Source organism: Cryptomeria japonica, chromosome 8 (genome assembly GCF_030272615.1).
Source record: "Cryptomeria japonica chromosome 8, Sugi_1.0, whole genome shotgun sequence".
NCBI lineage: Eukaryota > Viridiplantae > Streptophyta > Pinopsida > Cupressales > Cupressaceae > Cryptomeria > Cryptomeria japonica.
In genome coordinates, this window is record NC_081412.1 from 670,194,531 (window position 1) to 670,211,412 (window position 16,882).

A 16,882-nucleotide genomic window follows, 5' to 3' on the forward strand; every position below is an offset into this window, starting at 1 on the left:
GCATCAACATATAGCAATGTTATCCAATTCATGGAATAATATAAGTTCTAAATCCATAATGCATAAAAATAAAGCATCCATAATAGTCTCATCATCAAAATCACTGAAATGCTAACTGAGTCGGGGTAAGGCCTCACAGTTTATCAGTTAATTGCAGTACCGGTAAAGAATAATGCATGAAACAGAAAGAAAAAAGCATCCACAACACATAACACCAAATTTTATACGTGGAAACCCTGTAAGGGGAAACACCATGGTGGGAAACCTTACCCATAATTAGATTATACTACTGTAGATAGTATGTGTACAAAAATGGGGTCTGCACATGCAGAAAGGCCAAGCGCCTAGAGCTCACTACTCAATCACAAATGGGAGTCACACTGACTACAATTGGATGGTTAAATCCAATGATAATGTACTACTTCAATATAGCATCTTCATATGCTGGATTCAGTACCGGTGGAGTTCTGTTTGTCTTTCACAAATACCTTCCTTCAATCTTCAAATGATGTCTGTGTGTATAGCTCTTCTTAATCTTGCATATCCCTTTTTATTTCGCAATCTACATTCCACACTTCGATCTTATAAATAAGATCTTACATATATACCATAACCTAGGACCAATTTTAGTAGGTCGGCTCTAAGAAGATATTAAAATAAAAGTATTTTACAAAACAATATCCGATGCAATAACTGATTCAACATGTCAGCTTAATGCATTTACAACATAATTAAATTATCTCCAAAATGTGTCATGCTGATCTGTAATAGATAAGTCCGTCGGTGCATATCTTGGACCTATTTGCTAGTGAAAGCAAATATGCAAACTTGAATGTACCAATGAACAATTCTCCAAGACAAGGTGTTCAAACGATGTCTTCAACACAACCAAGTGTCCTTCATTTCATTCCAAGTGTCTATAAGTAGTATAACCTACCAGTGAATAGAATATCGATGTAGAGTCTGTCAATGCCGGTGTCAGGGTTTGCCTACCGGTGAATGTTGCCAGAGTTGATAATTTATTGACATCAAGTGTTGACATCAATGACAAAACCATATCAACATATCCAAAATACCAACAATCTCCCCCTTTGGAATTGATGGCAACACAAGATGGAAAAACCATCAAAGTGCCAAAATAGAAATGCCAAATACCAAAAACCAATCAATCTCCTCAAAAGAGATCATAACCAGATAACAATCTTTCCAAATGAACAATCTCTCCCCCTGGGAGTAACATGTGTCATCCTTATGGCTTTCTCCTTATGTTTTTCCATATCAATCTCTCCCCCTTTGACATCATATGCCAAAGATATACCTAAACCAGGTTCAAATACAAAATAACAACCAATATACCAATAGATAAACTTCTCCTCCTAAGAATTAGCTTCCTCATCAAAGTCGGAATAAAAGATTTCTCTATTAATTCTGCCGGTTGATGACAAACATCAACTGTCTAATTCTCTACTGGTGGGGGTGTGACCCCAAGCTGGTCTCTAAGATATTAAAAAGTCTCCTTAGGCAGAGGTTTAGTAAAAATATCTACAATTTGTTCTTTAGTATTCACATAAGCCAGTTTTACTTCTTTCGCTTCAACATTCTCTCTCAAAAAATTAAATTTGATAGAAACATGTTTGGTTTTAGAATGTAGTACCAGATTCTTAGATATATCAATTTCTGTAGTGTTTTCACAATAGATGATTGTAGGTTCCTTGCATATTACCTTTATATCCTTCAACATTTGTTTAAGCCATATTACCTGTGTACAGTTAGTTGCTGCTACAACATATTCTGATTCAGTTATTGATAAAGATGTACAACTTTGTTTCTTACTCAATCAAGAGATTAATCTGTTTCCAAGAAAAAATGCTCCTCCGGTGGTGCTTTTTCTATCATCTACATCTCCTACCCAATTAGCATTTGTATATGCACATAAATCAAAGTTTTCATCTCTAGGATACCATAAGCCAAGATTTTTAGTACCTTGTAAGTACCAGAAAATCCTTTTTACTTTTGATTCATGATTTACTCTAGGATTACTTTGAAATCTAGAAACAATACATACTGCATTCATAATATCATGTCTTGTTTATGTCAAATACAATAGACCTCCTATCATAGATTTATATCTTGTCAGATTAATAAGTTCTGATTCATCCTTCAAAGATAATTTATCAGTTGTAGTCATAGGTGTGCTTACCGGTTTAGAGTTTTCCATACCAAATTTCTTTAACAACTTTTTCAAGTACTTAGATTGACTCAAGAATATACCATTATCAATCTGTGAAATCTGCAATCCTAAAAAGAATTTTACTTCTCCCATCATAGACATTTCAAATTCTTGTTGCATCTTTTCAGAAAAGTCTTTACATAATCCATCTTCTCCTCCAAAGATTATATCATCAACAAAAACTTCTATAACTAATATATCATCCTTTGTTATTCTATAATATAAATTACTATTAGCATTACCTTTAGAAAAACCAATCTTCAAAAGATATTTATCCAATCTAGCATACCAAGCTCTTGGAGCTTGCTTTAGTCCATACAAAGCTTTCCTTAACCTGCAAACCATATCTTCATTATCTGTCAAAGAAAATCCATCAGGTTGCTCAATATAAACTTCTTCTTCAAGAATTTCATTCACAAATGCACATTTAATATCCATCTGATATACTTTATAGTTCTTGTGTGCTGCAAAAGCCAAAAATAATCTTATAGCCTTAATTCTAGCTATCGGTGCAAAGGTTTCATTGTAATCAACTCCTTCTTTCTGTGAATATCCCTTACACACTAGCCTTTTTTAATTTCTGATTACCTTACCATCTTCATTAAGTTTGTTTCTAAATACCCATTTTGTTCCAATTACATTTTTGTCTTTAGGTCGGGGAACTAATGTCCATGTACCATTTTTCTCTATTTGTTCTAATTCTTCTTCCATAGCTTTAATCCAATGTTTATCTTCACATGCCTCATTAATTGATGATGGTTCAATTTGAGAAATATGACATACCTCCTCATTTGCCAATTTACCTCTTGTCATAACTCCTTTGAATTTATTACCAATTATATGATCTTCAGAATGATTCAATCTTACATACCGGGGTGTCTTCTTTTGTTGTTCCTCAATGATTGTTGAATTTTCAGATGATGTCAGTATACCTGTATCTTCATTCTATACCGATGGATTCACTGTAGGTTCATTTACCAGAATTTCTGATGCCGGTTCAGAGTCTATATACCTTGAAATTCTTCTAAACTGTTCATCAATTTTCACATTTGTACTCTCAACAATTTTCTGCAATCTTTTGTTGAAACATCTATATGCCTTACTCTTAGATGAATAGCCAAGAAATATCCCTTCATCACTTCTAGGATAAAATTTACTAATGTACTCATCTCTTCTAATATAGCATTTACTTCCAAATATTTTGAAATACTTAAGAGTGGGAGTAATACCAAACCATAGTTCATGATGGTCTTACCGGTTTCTCCTTTGATGTGAACTTTGTTTAATGTGTAGACCACTGTACTTACTGCCTCTCTCCAATACACATGTGGTAGATTTGCTTCATATAACATACTTCTAGCTGCCTCTAAGATAGTTTTGTTTTTCCTTTCTACAACTCCATTTTGCTGTGGTGTCTGGGGTGCTAATAGTTGTCTTTTGATTCCATTTACTTCACAGAATGTATTAAATTATTTAGATGTGAATTCACTTGCTTGATCTGATCTTAGACATTTGATTTTCTTGTTGGTTTCATTTTCTACCATTGCCTTGAATAATTTGAACTTCACAAATTCTTCTGATTTCTCTTTGAGAAAAGTAACCCAACACATTCTAGAATAGTCATAAATGATTAGCATGAAATATCTATCACCTTGTAGGCTTTTAGTTCTAGCAGGACCACATAGGTCAGTATGAATTAAATCAAGAGCATTATTGGATTTTTCTAGAATACTTTTAAAAGATGCTCTAACTTGTTTTCCAAATTGACATTCCTTACATACCGGATTGTGTGGTTTAACAATCTTAGGTAAATCTCTAACTGCTTTAGTTGTACTGATTTTTATAATGCAATCAAAATTTACAAGACAAAGTCTCTTATGCCATAGCCAACTTTCATCAATGTATGCAATTAAGCATGTCTTTTCATTACTATTCAAATGAAAGATATTACCTCTAGTCTGATTACTGGTTGCAATTTCCAAGCTGGTTCTATTCATGATTTTGCATTTTCCATTCTTGAACTATAACTGAAATCCTTTTTCAACTAGTTATCCAACACTCAGTAGATTATGCTTCAAACCTTCAACATAGTAAACATTGTTAGTATTATGCTTACCATCAAAAGATATTGTACCTTTACCTTTGATTGAATAAGCTTTATTCTCTCCAAATCTTACTAGACCTCCATTATATTCCCAAAAGGATAAGAATTTACTCTTATCTCTAGTCATGTGATGTGAACATCCTAAATGTATTATCCATTCATCCTTAACTTCCACTTTAGCTGCTAGAGCCTGTTCTGTCAGTTGAGCAGTAGGTGTTGGTTTATCTTCTGTTAAAGCAACAAAGAACCATCCATTTTCTACCAGATCCTCATCAGACTCATCAGTCACTCCTTCATCAGCAAGATAACAAGATTTATCTTTATTCTTCTTAAATCTATATCTTTGATATTCACGGTTAGGCTTATATGTTCTTCTTTCTTCTTCTCTTAATCTTGCATGTCTTTCAGAACATCTTGAAGCCATATGATCAATCTTATTATAGTTAAAACATTTAAAGGGTGCTTTACCTTCATACTTACTTCCAATTGGACCTTTAGGCATTTTCCTTGCAAATAGTGCTTCAAGTTCTTCAAGCTCTTCATTTTCTCTCCTACTTTCTTCAAGTTCTCTTGCATAAAAGGCTTTCCAATCAGATTTGTCAAATAATGGTGCAGATGAAGTTGATGCCTTAAAAGATAGATCTATCTTTATAGTAGCAACAGGACCAAATTCCTCAATTTCAAAAGCTAAAAGTTTTCCAATCAATGTATCCCTAGTTATTGATGCATTAGGCATTGTTCTCAGTTCATTTATAGCAGTAACTTTCATTTTGTATGCCGGTGGCAATCCTCTTAAAACATTTGAAACAATTTCACTCTCACTTAAGGTTCCTCCACAACACTTAATACCCAAAACAATTTCATTAACTCTTTCCATAAAAGCAGTAATCCTTTCATCTTCTTCCATTTTTAGATTTTCATACCTCACCCAGAAGCTTTCAAGTTTTGCAATTTTGACTATGGAATCTCCTTCATATAGTGTTTCCAAATGGTTCCAAATAGCTTTAGTAGTAGACTTATTTGATAATCCCATAATTTGTTGATTTGATAACGTGCTCAAAAGTGCTTCTCTTGCCTTGCAATCATTTTCTTCATCTTTAGCCAAGGTAGCTGAAGCAGGTTGACCTTGAACAATAGCAGTATAGCCATTTAATGTAACATCCCAAATATCTATCCCAATACAATTTAGATGTGTTTCCATCCCGATCTTCCATATTCCATAGTTGTTTCCATCAAGCTTAGGACTGTCCTTCCTGAAATAGTTAGTAGTCATTTGATCTCCTCAAGCTGTTAAACTTCTACAAAAGAGGACTAGGATCTGATACCAATTGTTAGGTCCCAGAGACAACTAAGAGGGGGGGGGGGGCGGTGAATCAGTTGTCCAACAAAACTTAAACAAAAAATAACTTAACCAAACATAATGCTTAATACTAGTAAACCAAACTTTATGCCGGTAGACAGTTTATCAGTTAATTGCAGTAACAGTAAAGAATAATGCATGAAACAGAAAGAAAATGTGAGGCCTCACCTCGACTCAGTTTGACATTCAGTGGATTTTATATTTTAGACTATTATGGATACTTTGTTTTGATGCATTTTGAGACTTAGAACTTATATGATTTCAGGATAGTGGATAACATTGCTATGATTTGATGATTTACTTACATGCTTTATGGGATAGAACACGACATGATTATTAGATAGGATGATATTGCAATGATAGATGTCGTTATTGAATTTGCAGGACTTTACTCTGAATATAGAACTATGATGTATGTTTTGTTATGTGAATTGGGATGAAATTGCTTATGTGAATTTGCTTGATAAAAGATGTATTCAATCTGTGCAGATGAAAATTGTATGCAAGTGATGACGTGCATTGTTATATTATTGAATTATATTATATTTGGATATTTGGAAGTACTAATGTGTAAATCGAGATGCGCAGGAAATTTACCATGTGACCATGGAAAATTACGGAGAATCAAACCTAGACTTATGTATGTTCGTAAAGCCAGGGTTTGTCTATTTGGAGAGACAACAGCCCGTTTGTGTTGTATTTTATTCGTATCAGTATATGTTGCATGTGTGTTATGTGTTATTTAAATTTATTGTGTAAAAACCTCAAGAGACAATTTCATGTTTATTTTTTTAAAAGTATTTTATTAGTGTCACTTGACACGTGTGGATTCAAATTTAAATATTTTATTTTGTCTCTTGATGGGAAAGTGTTAATTATAATTAATTTTAAATAAAATAATGTGTTGTCAAAAAGATATTTTGAGAATATGATATTGGAGTGGTCAACTTATGTTTGACCCGAAAATAAACTTCAGGGGGGTTTAAAATGGGTTAAATGAACACCTAGGGGTAGTTTATTAGGGTTTCCTGAAGCCCATAAGGTATAGCTAGGGGTTAGGGGTAATTTTAGGCAAGTTTCTACTCTTTAATGATCTTTTTAACGCTTTAAAAATTGGTTTTTTTGAGTTGAGCGAAAATTGAAAATGGAAGTGAAATCAAATCAAGATTTTCCCTCCTGGAAGGAAAAGTCTTTTTTGCATTTTTGCTTTCTTCCTTCTTTTTGTTGATTTTTTTTAGAATCCTGTGAGAACTCAGAGAGTGAGCTTCTTAAGGAAGATTTTTGGGAATAATTGGTTAATCACCCACTCTCCATTTTTGGAGACAGAAGAAAATTTGGAAGAAAAAAAAAATAATGTTATGGGATAAAGAAATTGATTAAGGAAAATAAAGAATTGTGGATTGGGCAGCTCTTCTTCAGATATCATTATAACCTTTGGGCAGATTAAGGTTGGTTTCAACTTTTACTTTTAATGTCTTTTTCTTGTTTATTTTTGAAAGTTGTTGAATAAGAAAATCTGTATTCTTGAAAATGGATGTTTGAAAAGTTTTTGGTTTTGTTTTATGAATGAATGTGTTTTGGGAGTTTCTCAAGATCTCTTTCTCTTGGGAGAGAAGAGGATCTTGAGGGTGGTAGCAGTGACAGCCCTCGAGTGAGAGACTCTCTTTTGAGAGTGATCACAAGGGATCTTTGTGTGACCCTTGCTGCATGGCCTGTTTGTGCAATGGGGGTCATAACGAGGGTTATAAGGCTAGAATGCCTTTGGGGGGCATAAGGATTAAGGGGTTGAGATTCTTGATATTTTATTTGTGCCATGAGGTGGCTTCTTGTTTATTACATACTTGTAGATTTTCCTCAAGGTATTTGGTCCACTACCACCCTTTGAAAATGTTCACCACCAGAGTGTGGTGTTGTGAAAGCCAGGTTGGGAATGTGTCTGGATTATTTGTATGCTTTGTGCTTCTATGTGTTTGCCTGTTTGTTACCCGTCTAGGAATTGGTTCTCCGAGCTCGAGGGTGGCTACCAGTTAGCCTAGGCTGGGAGGTGAGCACTCCGTGGTCATTTTTGTGTTTTCCATTATGCAGGAAAAATGCAGAAGAAAGTGAATAGGAGCCATGCAAGAGATATAGAAGATTGTTATTGAAGATACTTGAAATTCAGTTGCAGATGTTTGTTTACTAAGTTGTTATAGAAATATGCCTCAATCATAGAAAAGAAGAAGCAAGTTGTAATTTTGTGGAAGTAGACTTGAAGTCTTAATGTTTGACTATTCAGAGAAAGAATCCTCTGAAACTATAGAATATCTTTGAGATGTAAAAAAAAACTTGTTATTTCTACTTCTAGTATATTAAAAAAAAAAGAGAAGTTATTAGTGATGCATGCAAAGCTTCTTGTTTTATGAAAGAAATAAAAAGTCTGTTTTCATTTAGATTTTTACCTGTATTTTTAATTGAGTCAAAATAGAAGTTATTTAAGCTGAAAGCTTTTAAGTATTTTAGATGGAAAGAAAAGTTGTTTTATGTGAATATTTTATTTTAAAAAAAAATAGTAAAGGATTTCTTATTACCAAAAAAAAAATAACGTATAATGTATCTTTGTGAAATACTTTAAATTGCAATTTTGTTAACATGGATTTAGAAGCTTATTTTATAGATGAATTTAAAGTTATATATATATATATATATATATTTTTGATTTAACTTAATGTTATCTTTTCCTTTATTATATTTGCTTAAAATTTTACATGTAAAAAAAAAATTCTCTTTTAAAATATATATAAATTTTATTTGGAATTTAGAATTATCTTTTTATCTATGCTTATTAATTTATGTAAATACCACATATATATATATATAAATATATATATATATATATATATATTTATATATATATATATATTATTATATGTAATAGTTTTAAAAAAAAAAATTTTAAAAAAAATATATAAGTTGGGGTCCCCGCGTGCTCCACTGTGTGTACGCACAGTGGACGACCGCGCGGCGCCCACTCTGTGCACACACAGTGGAGCCACTTGCGGCTCCCACTGTGTGGGCACACAGTGGACGACCACGGCCGCCACTGTGTGGCCACACAGTGGTGCCACCAGCGGCGCCCACTGTGTGGGCACATAGTGGTGCCGCGGCGCCCACTGTGCGCCCACACAGTGGCGCGTGCGCGGCCCAATATGTATTCCAACCTCCGCGACCTGCAAGTAAATTTGGACATCGCCGCCCGTAGGGTCTTCGGCCCAGCTTGAATCTTCATCTGTTAAAAAAAAAGAGGGTTAAACCCTAGCCCGAAAGGGGCTAGGGAAGTTTAGTTTTAAAAATAAAAAAAATAGATATGTTTTTTTGGGTTTAGGTAATGGTTAAATAAGAAATTAGAACCCTAATTAGGGTTGAGGAAATTAAGAGATAATATTTAGAAAGTTGCAATGGATTTTGGAGGTTAGGATTAAAATAATGGTATATTAGTAGAATATATATATATATAAATATATATGTTTCCATATATATACATATGGGAATATATATATGTATATATATGTATGTTTTTTTTGAGTTTTTATTGATTTAAGAAATTAAATTATTGATATACAAATATATGCATAATCAATATGTATATATGTACATTTCATATGTACACAATATTGATTTGGGGAAAAATTATAAAGAAGAAATTAATTAAGATTTGCTAAGACTATATAGTCATAGTGGGGGATAAATTAAAATATCTCTCCTAATACTTTTAGTTTGATAAATTTAATAAAGCTATTAACTAAATATCTTTTGGAAATAGAATCTAAACTAGTAGGCTTTTCCGCAATTAAAATATAACATTTCAACGAAGCTTAGTTCGTTCGAAATTAGTCAGAATTTAATAATGAAATTTTCTTTAACGCTTGTCGCAAGAGTGTGTTGTTAATTAGACTAGTATCTTTTAAAAAAAAAATTGTTCCGTTTTTGCCCTAAATTTTGGGCATGACATTTTGGTATCAGAGCAAGGTTTCCACACTAGGAGCCTTACTCACTTACGTTTCACCTTAGAATATTTTAAATTATTTTGTTAATGGAATTCTGAATTTAAATAAATTTAATTCTAAAAGAAATAAATTAATTGTTTTGTCTTATTTTCTCTTAGGATGCCGCCGTTGACGCGACAAGCTCGCAAGCGCGGACGGGATCCTAGACGTGAGCGCCTCGCTCGCAATGAGGAAGAGAGGGAGGCATCGGTTCCAGAGGAGAACCCAGGAGCACCTCCCGAACAGCCAAATGAACCTAACCGTGACCTTCTAGCAGCCATTCAGAATCTTATTGGCATTGTTCAGGAAAGGATTCCAGCAGAGAACCCTCCGGTTAGGAGTCATGACTCTAGGAGTCATAGATCTGTTGATAGAGAACGAAGTAGGAGCCCAGCTCCGATTCCTGTAGAGAGCCAGGTGGTAATGAGCCAGAGTCAGTGCATATGCCAGGACCACCTCCTGCGGTGGAACCAGTCTATTTTGAGAGAGGTCGTCGAGATCCAGGGGATCTCATCAGAGAGGTCATGCGCCTCCAACTACCATCCTTCGGAGGTTCTACAGATGGAGTAGAGGCCGAGGCATGGCTTCTGAGTCTTGAGAGGTGCCTTGCGTTGCGTTCTTATGAGAGCAACTTGAAAGCACGTGTTGCAGTTCATCTTCTGAGAGGGACAGCCTCCACCTGGTGGAGACAGGAAGAGTACAAATGTGGATTAGTACCTGATACACTCACTTGGGAAATATTCACCGAGAGGTTCCGTGAGAGGTACCTATCAGAGCACTTCAGGCAGCGTCATATAGACGAATTTCATGATCTCCAACAAAAAGGCTTGTCAGTAACCCAGTATGAGAGTAAATTCTTTGAGTTGTTGCCATATGTAGATTATCTAAAGGATGAGAAACTTCTTGTAAACCGCTTCATCAGGGGATTGAACGCCGAGATAGCCGGGCCTGTTAGGATGTCCGCTCCAGAGAGCCTTCGGGTTGTTGTAGAGAAGGCACTGATTGCCGAGGAAATTCAGGTTAGACCACAGGACAATAGGGATCGGTATCAGAACCGAAGTCCCACACCTCAGACTTATGGATTCCAGAAACCACATTGGAAGGGGAACAACCGAAATTCTCAGGGGTTCTCCAAACCCCCTCCTCCACAACAGACACCACAGAACCAGAGGCAGAAGCCTCCATAGTATCAGTAGGGCTCCAAGCCCAAGCAGTGGCAGACTCAGGGACAGAAACGTGATCAGAGAGCACAGGGGCAGTACACATAGCCGGCGGGGACTCAGCAGTCCTCCAGGGGTGGGTACAATGGATCCAGTAGGACAGGAGGTCAGGGTTTTTCTAGGCCTCAGGGTGCCCAGTTCCAGGCACGGGGTGCTTGCTTTACTTGTGGAGCCATGGGGCACTTGGCGAGGGATTGCCCTCAGGGACAGGTAGCAGGGAGTCAGCGGATGGCCGCTTCAGAGCTGACAGTTGGTGATATGGGTAGGTCCCATAGAGTATTCGCAGTGGTTGACAACCGCCAGGCCGATCATCAGGCCACGGTTATCGAATCTTCAGGTATAATCAAAGGTAACAATGTATCTATTTTGTTTGATTCAGGAGCTACTGACTCCTTTATATCTCCATTGGTTGTGGACCGTTGTGGGCTAGTGGCAACTAGGTAGGGTGTCAGTTGGGAAGTGGAATTAGCTTCAGGGGCTAGAGTGTCAGTGGAATCAGAGGTTAGGGCATGTCAGTTGCAGATTGGCAAGACCACCACTGTAGTAGACCTTAGAGTGACTCCACTTGGATCTTATGGAATCGTACTTGGCATGGATTGGCCTTATGCCCACAGAGCCAAGATCGAGTGTGAGGATGATCATGGTTCGCCCATAGTTATCACCAGGATTCAGAGGCCCGTGTCTCTTCGTATGATCTCCGCAATGCAGCTCAAGCGGAGCATGCGGAAGGGATGTCAGCTTTTTGCTATCACTATTAGTGACAGAGGAGAAGAGGAGGAAAAAGAAACATCGCTCGATGACCATCCTATCCTTCAGGGATATTCAGATGTATTTCCTTCAGAGTTGCCGGGAATGCCTCCCCGCAAAGAGATTGATTTTCATATAGACCTAGTACCAGGAGCCGAGCCAGTTTCCAGAGCACCTTATAGAATGACCACAAATGAGCTTAATGAACTTAAAATTCAGCTTCAGGAACTTCTTGAGAAGGGTCATATCCGTCCTAGCGTATCCCCGTGGGGTGCACCAGTTATCTTCGTTAAGAAGAAGGATGGATCTCTCCGATTGTGTATGGATTATCGGCAGCTAAATAAAGTAACCATCAAGAACCGATATCCTTTGCCTAGAATTGATGATTTATTTGACCAGCTTCAGGGTGCCAAAGTCTTTTCCAAAATAGATCTGAAGTCAGGATACCATCAGTTGAGAATAGTGGAAAGTGATATCCACAAGACCGCATTTCGCACTAGATATGGTCACTATGAGTTTACCGTAGTCCCCTTTGGACTTACGAATGCCCCAGCAGTTTTTATGAGTCTCATGAATGGGGTGTTCCGTACCTTTCTGGACCGTTTTGTTATTGTGTTCCTTGATGATATATTGATATATTCTCGGAATGAGGAGGAGCATGAGGAGAACCTGAAACAGGTATTGCAGTGTTTGCGAGATAACCAGTTGTTTGGCAGCCTATCGAAGTGTGCTTTCTTTCGATCTGAGGTCAAGTACCTTGGACACGTTATTTCCGGTGATGGGATCTCAGTTGACCCATCAAAGATTAGGGCTATTATGGATTGGCCAGCACCTACCAGTGTGACAGAGGTCAGGAGTTTCATGGGTTTAGCAGGATATTACCGACGTTTTGTCGAAGGTTTCTCCAGAGTCGCACACCTTATTACCTCTCTTCAGTGTAAAGGGAAGAAATTTGAGTGGACAGAGAAGTGCGAGAAGGCCTTTCAGGAACTCAAAAAGGCACTTACTAGTGCTCCTATCCTTGTTGTGCCAGATCCTTCAGCTGATTTCATGGTTTGTACCGATGCTTCCTTAGAGGGTTTAGGGGCAGTTCTTATGCAAGGTGGTAGGGCCATAGCTTTCGAGTCTAGGAAACTTAAGACTCATGAACTTAATTATCCCACTCACGACCTTGAGCTCGCAGCAGTAGTGCATGCACTTGTGAGGTGGAGACACTTCCTTTTAGGACATCACTTTGAGTTGCATTCAGATCATCAGAGTCTTCAGTACATCTTCACTCAGCCGAACCTTAATGCACGTCAGAGGAGATGGATGGAGTTTTTGTGCGAATATGATTTTGACGTTCACTACATCAAGGGAAAGGAAAATGTAGTTGCAGATGCCTTGAGTAGGAGACGTCATGAGGTTTACACCATATCCATGGGCACAGACTTGAGGGACCGTATACTTCGGCACTTGTCAGAGGATGGATGGTATGCAGAGGTTTGTCAGGTGTTACGTTCTCAGGTTACTCTAGAAGGGAGATATGTGGATTATTCTTTGGAGTCTGATGGACTATTACGCCACAGAGGGCGCATTTATGTACCTTCCTCCGGAGGGTTGCGAGAGTTCATTGTCTCGGAAGCTCATAGAGCTCCTTATGCTGCGCATCCCGGGGTTAAGAAGTTGCATGCTGACTTGAGGCAGTTGTATCATTGGTCGGGAATGCGGCAGCTCATTACTAAGATAGTAGCTCGGTGTCTCGAGTGTCAGCGGGTAAAGGCGGAGCACCGCCATCCAGGTGGGTTGCTTCAGTCTCATGCTATACCAGAGTGGAAGTGGGATACTATATCCATGGATTTCATCATTGGTCTCCCTATGTCTTCTCGTCGCCATGATGCTATCTTGGTGACAGTCGACAAGCTGACCAAGGTAGCTCACTTTTCACCAATTCGTACTACATTCACAGCTCCTGCAGTAGCACAGGTGTTCTTGCGAGACATTGTTAGACTACATGGCGTACCCCGCAAGATTATTTCTGACAGGGATTCTCTTTTCACTTCTACCTTTTGGAAGTCATTACAGGCAGCTATGGGCACTAAGCTCAATTTCAGTATAGCCTATCACCCAGAGACAGATGGTCAGACAGAGAGAGTCAATCAGGTGTTAGAGGATATGCTTCGTATGTACGTCATGGATCATCAGACCCGGTGGGAGGAGTATCTTCCCTTAGTGGAGTTTGCCTATAACAATGGGCATCACACTTCTTTGGGGATGCCACCCTACTAGGCATTATATGGCAGGCCTTGCAGGACGCCCTTGAGCTGGGATCGCATAGAGGATAGAGTTGCTATTGGTCCTGAGTTAGTTCGAGATATGGAACAGCAGGTGGATTTGATTAGGCAGCGTCTCAGAGAGGCTCAGGATAGACAGAAGAAGTATGCCGATGCTAAGAGGATTGATCGTAGTTACTTGGTTGGAGACAGAGTTTTCTTGAAAGTGCGACCGCATAAGAGTCCGATCCGTTACGGAAAGGGTTCTAAGCTCGCACCTCGCTTTGTAGGACCTTTTGAGATTCTGGAGAGGATAGGCCCAGTTGCCTACCGTTTAGCTTTGCCACCTAGCCTGTCACGCATCCACGATGTGTTTCATGTTTCAGTTTTGAGAAAATATATCTATGATGAGTCTCACCTTTTAGATTGGGATGCCTTGCAGGTGGAGTCGGACGGGCAGCTAGCTTTGGAGCCAATTCGCATTTTGGCACGCCGGACATTGGCCCTTCGAGGTCGAGAGATGGACCAGGTTAGGGTCCAGTGGGATTGTTATGATGAGGTTACAGCTTCATGGGAGGACGCAGCACGTATGAGATCAGAGTACCCTCACCTCTTTGATGAACTCCAGGAGGAAGTTCATGCCTAGAGGGGGAGGATGTGAGGCCTCACCTCGACTCAGTTTGACATTCAGTGGATTTTATATTTTAGACTATTATGGATACTTTGTTTTGATGCATTTTGAGACTTAGAACTTATATGATTTCAGGATATTGGATAACATTGCTATGATTTGATGATTTACTTACATGCTTTATGGGATAGAACACTACATGATTATTAGATAGGACGATATTGCAATGATAGATGTCGTTATTGAATTTGCAGGACTTTACTCTGAATATAGAACTATGATGTATGTTTTGTTATGTGAATTGGGATGAAATTGCTTATGTGAATTTGCTTGATAAAAGATGTATTCAATCTGTGCAGATGAAAATTGTATGCAAGTGATGACGTGCATTGTTATATTATTGAATTATATTATATTTGGATATTTGGAAGTACTAATGTGTAAATCGAGATGCACAAGAAATTTACCATGTGACCATGGAAAATTACGGAGAATCAAACCTAGACTTATGTATGTTCGTAAAGCCAGGGTTTGTCTATTTGGAGAGACAACAGCCCGTTTGTGTTGTATTTTATTCGTATCAGTATATGCTGCATGTGTGTTATGTGTTATTTAAATTTATTGTGTAAAAACCTCAAGAGACAATTTCATGTTTATTTTTGTAAAAGTATTTTATTAGTGTCACTTGACACATGTGTGGATTCAAATTTAAATATTTTATTTTGTCTCTTGATGGGAAAGTGTTAATTATAATTAATTTTAAATAAAATAATGTGTTGTCAAAAAGATATTTTGAGAATATGATATTGGAGTGGTCAACTTATGTTTGAACCGAAAATAAACTTCAGGGGGGTTTAAAATGGGTTAAATGAACACCTAGGGGTAGTTTATTAGGGTTTCCTGAAGCCCATAAGGTATAGCTAGGGGTTAGGGGTAATTTTAGGCAAGTTTCTACTCTTTAATGATCTTTTTAACGCTTTAAAAATTGGTTTTTTTGAGTTGAGCGAAAATTGAAAATGGAAGTGAAATCAAATCAAGATTTTCCCTCCTGGAAGGAAAAGTCTTTTTTGCATTTTTGCTTTCTTCCTTCTTTTTGTTGATTTTTTTTAGAATCCTATGAGAACTCAGAGAGTGAGCTTCTTAAGGAAGATTTTTGGGAATAATTGGTTAATCACCCACTCTCCATTTTTGGAGACAGAAGAAAATTTGGAAGAAAAAAAAAATAATGTTATGGGATAAAGAAATTGATTAAGGAAAATAAAGAATTGTGGATTGGGCAGCTCTTCTTCAGATATCATTATAACCTTTGGGCAGATTAAGGTTGGTTTCAACTTTTACTTTTAATGTCTTTTTCTTGTTTATTTCTGAAAGTTGTTGAATAAGAAAATCTGTATTCTTGAAAATGGATGTTTGAAAATTTTTTGGTTTTGTTTTATGAATGAATGTGTTTTGGGAGTTTTTCAAGATCTCTTTCTCTTGGGAGAGAAGAGGATCTTGAGGGTGGTAGCAGTGATAGCCCTCGAGTGAGAGACTCTCTTTTGAGAGCGATCACAAGGGATCTTTGTGTGACCCTTGCTGCATGGCCTGTTTGTGCAATGGGGGTCATAACGAGGGTTATAAGGCTAGAATGCCTTTGGGGGGCATAAGGATTAAGGGGTTGAGATTCTTGATATTTTATTTGTGCCATGAGGTGGCTTCTTGTTTATTACATACTTGCAGATTCTCCTCAGGGTATTTGGTCCACTACCACCCTTTGAAAATGTTCACCACCAGAGTGTGGTGTTGTGAAATCCAAGTTGGGAATGTGACTGGATTATTTGTATGCTTTGTGCTTCTATGTGTTTGCCTATTTGTTACCCGTCTAGGAATTGGTTCTCCGAGCTCGGGGGTGGCTACCAGTTAGCCTAGGCTGGGAGGTGAGCACTCCGTGGTCATTTTTGTGTTTTCCATTATGCAGGAAAAATGCAGAAGAAAGTGAATAGGAGCTATGCAAGAGATATAGAAGATTGTTATTGAAGATACTTGAAATTCAGTTGCAGATGTTTGTTTACTAAGTTGTTATAGAAATATGCCTCAATCATAGAAAAGAAGAAGCAAGTTGTAATTTTGTGGAAGTAGACTTGAAGTCTTAATGTTTGACTATTCAGAGAAAGCATCCTGTGAAATTGTAGAATATCTTTGAGATGTAAAAAAAAACTTGTTATTTCTACTTCTAGTATATTAAAAAAAAAAGAGAAGTTATTAGTGATGCATGCAAAGCTTCTTGTTTTATGAAAGAAATAAAAAGTCTGTTTTCATTTAGATTTTTACCTGTAT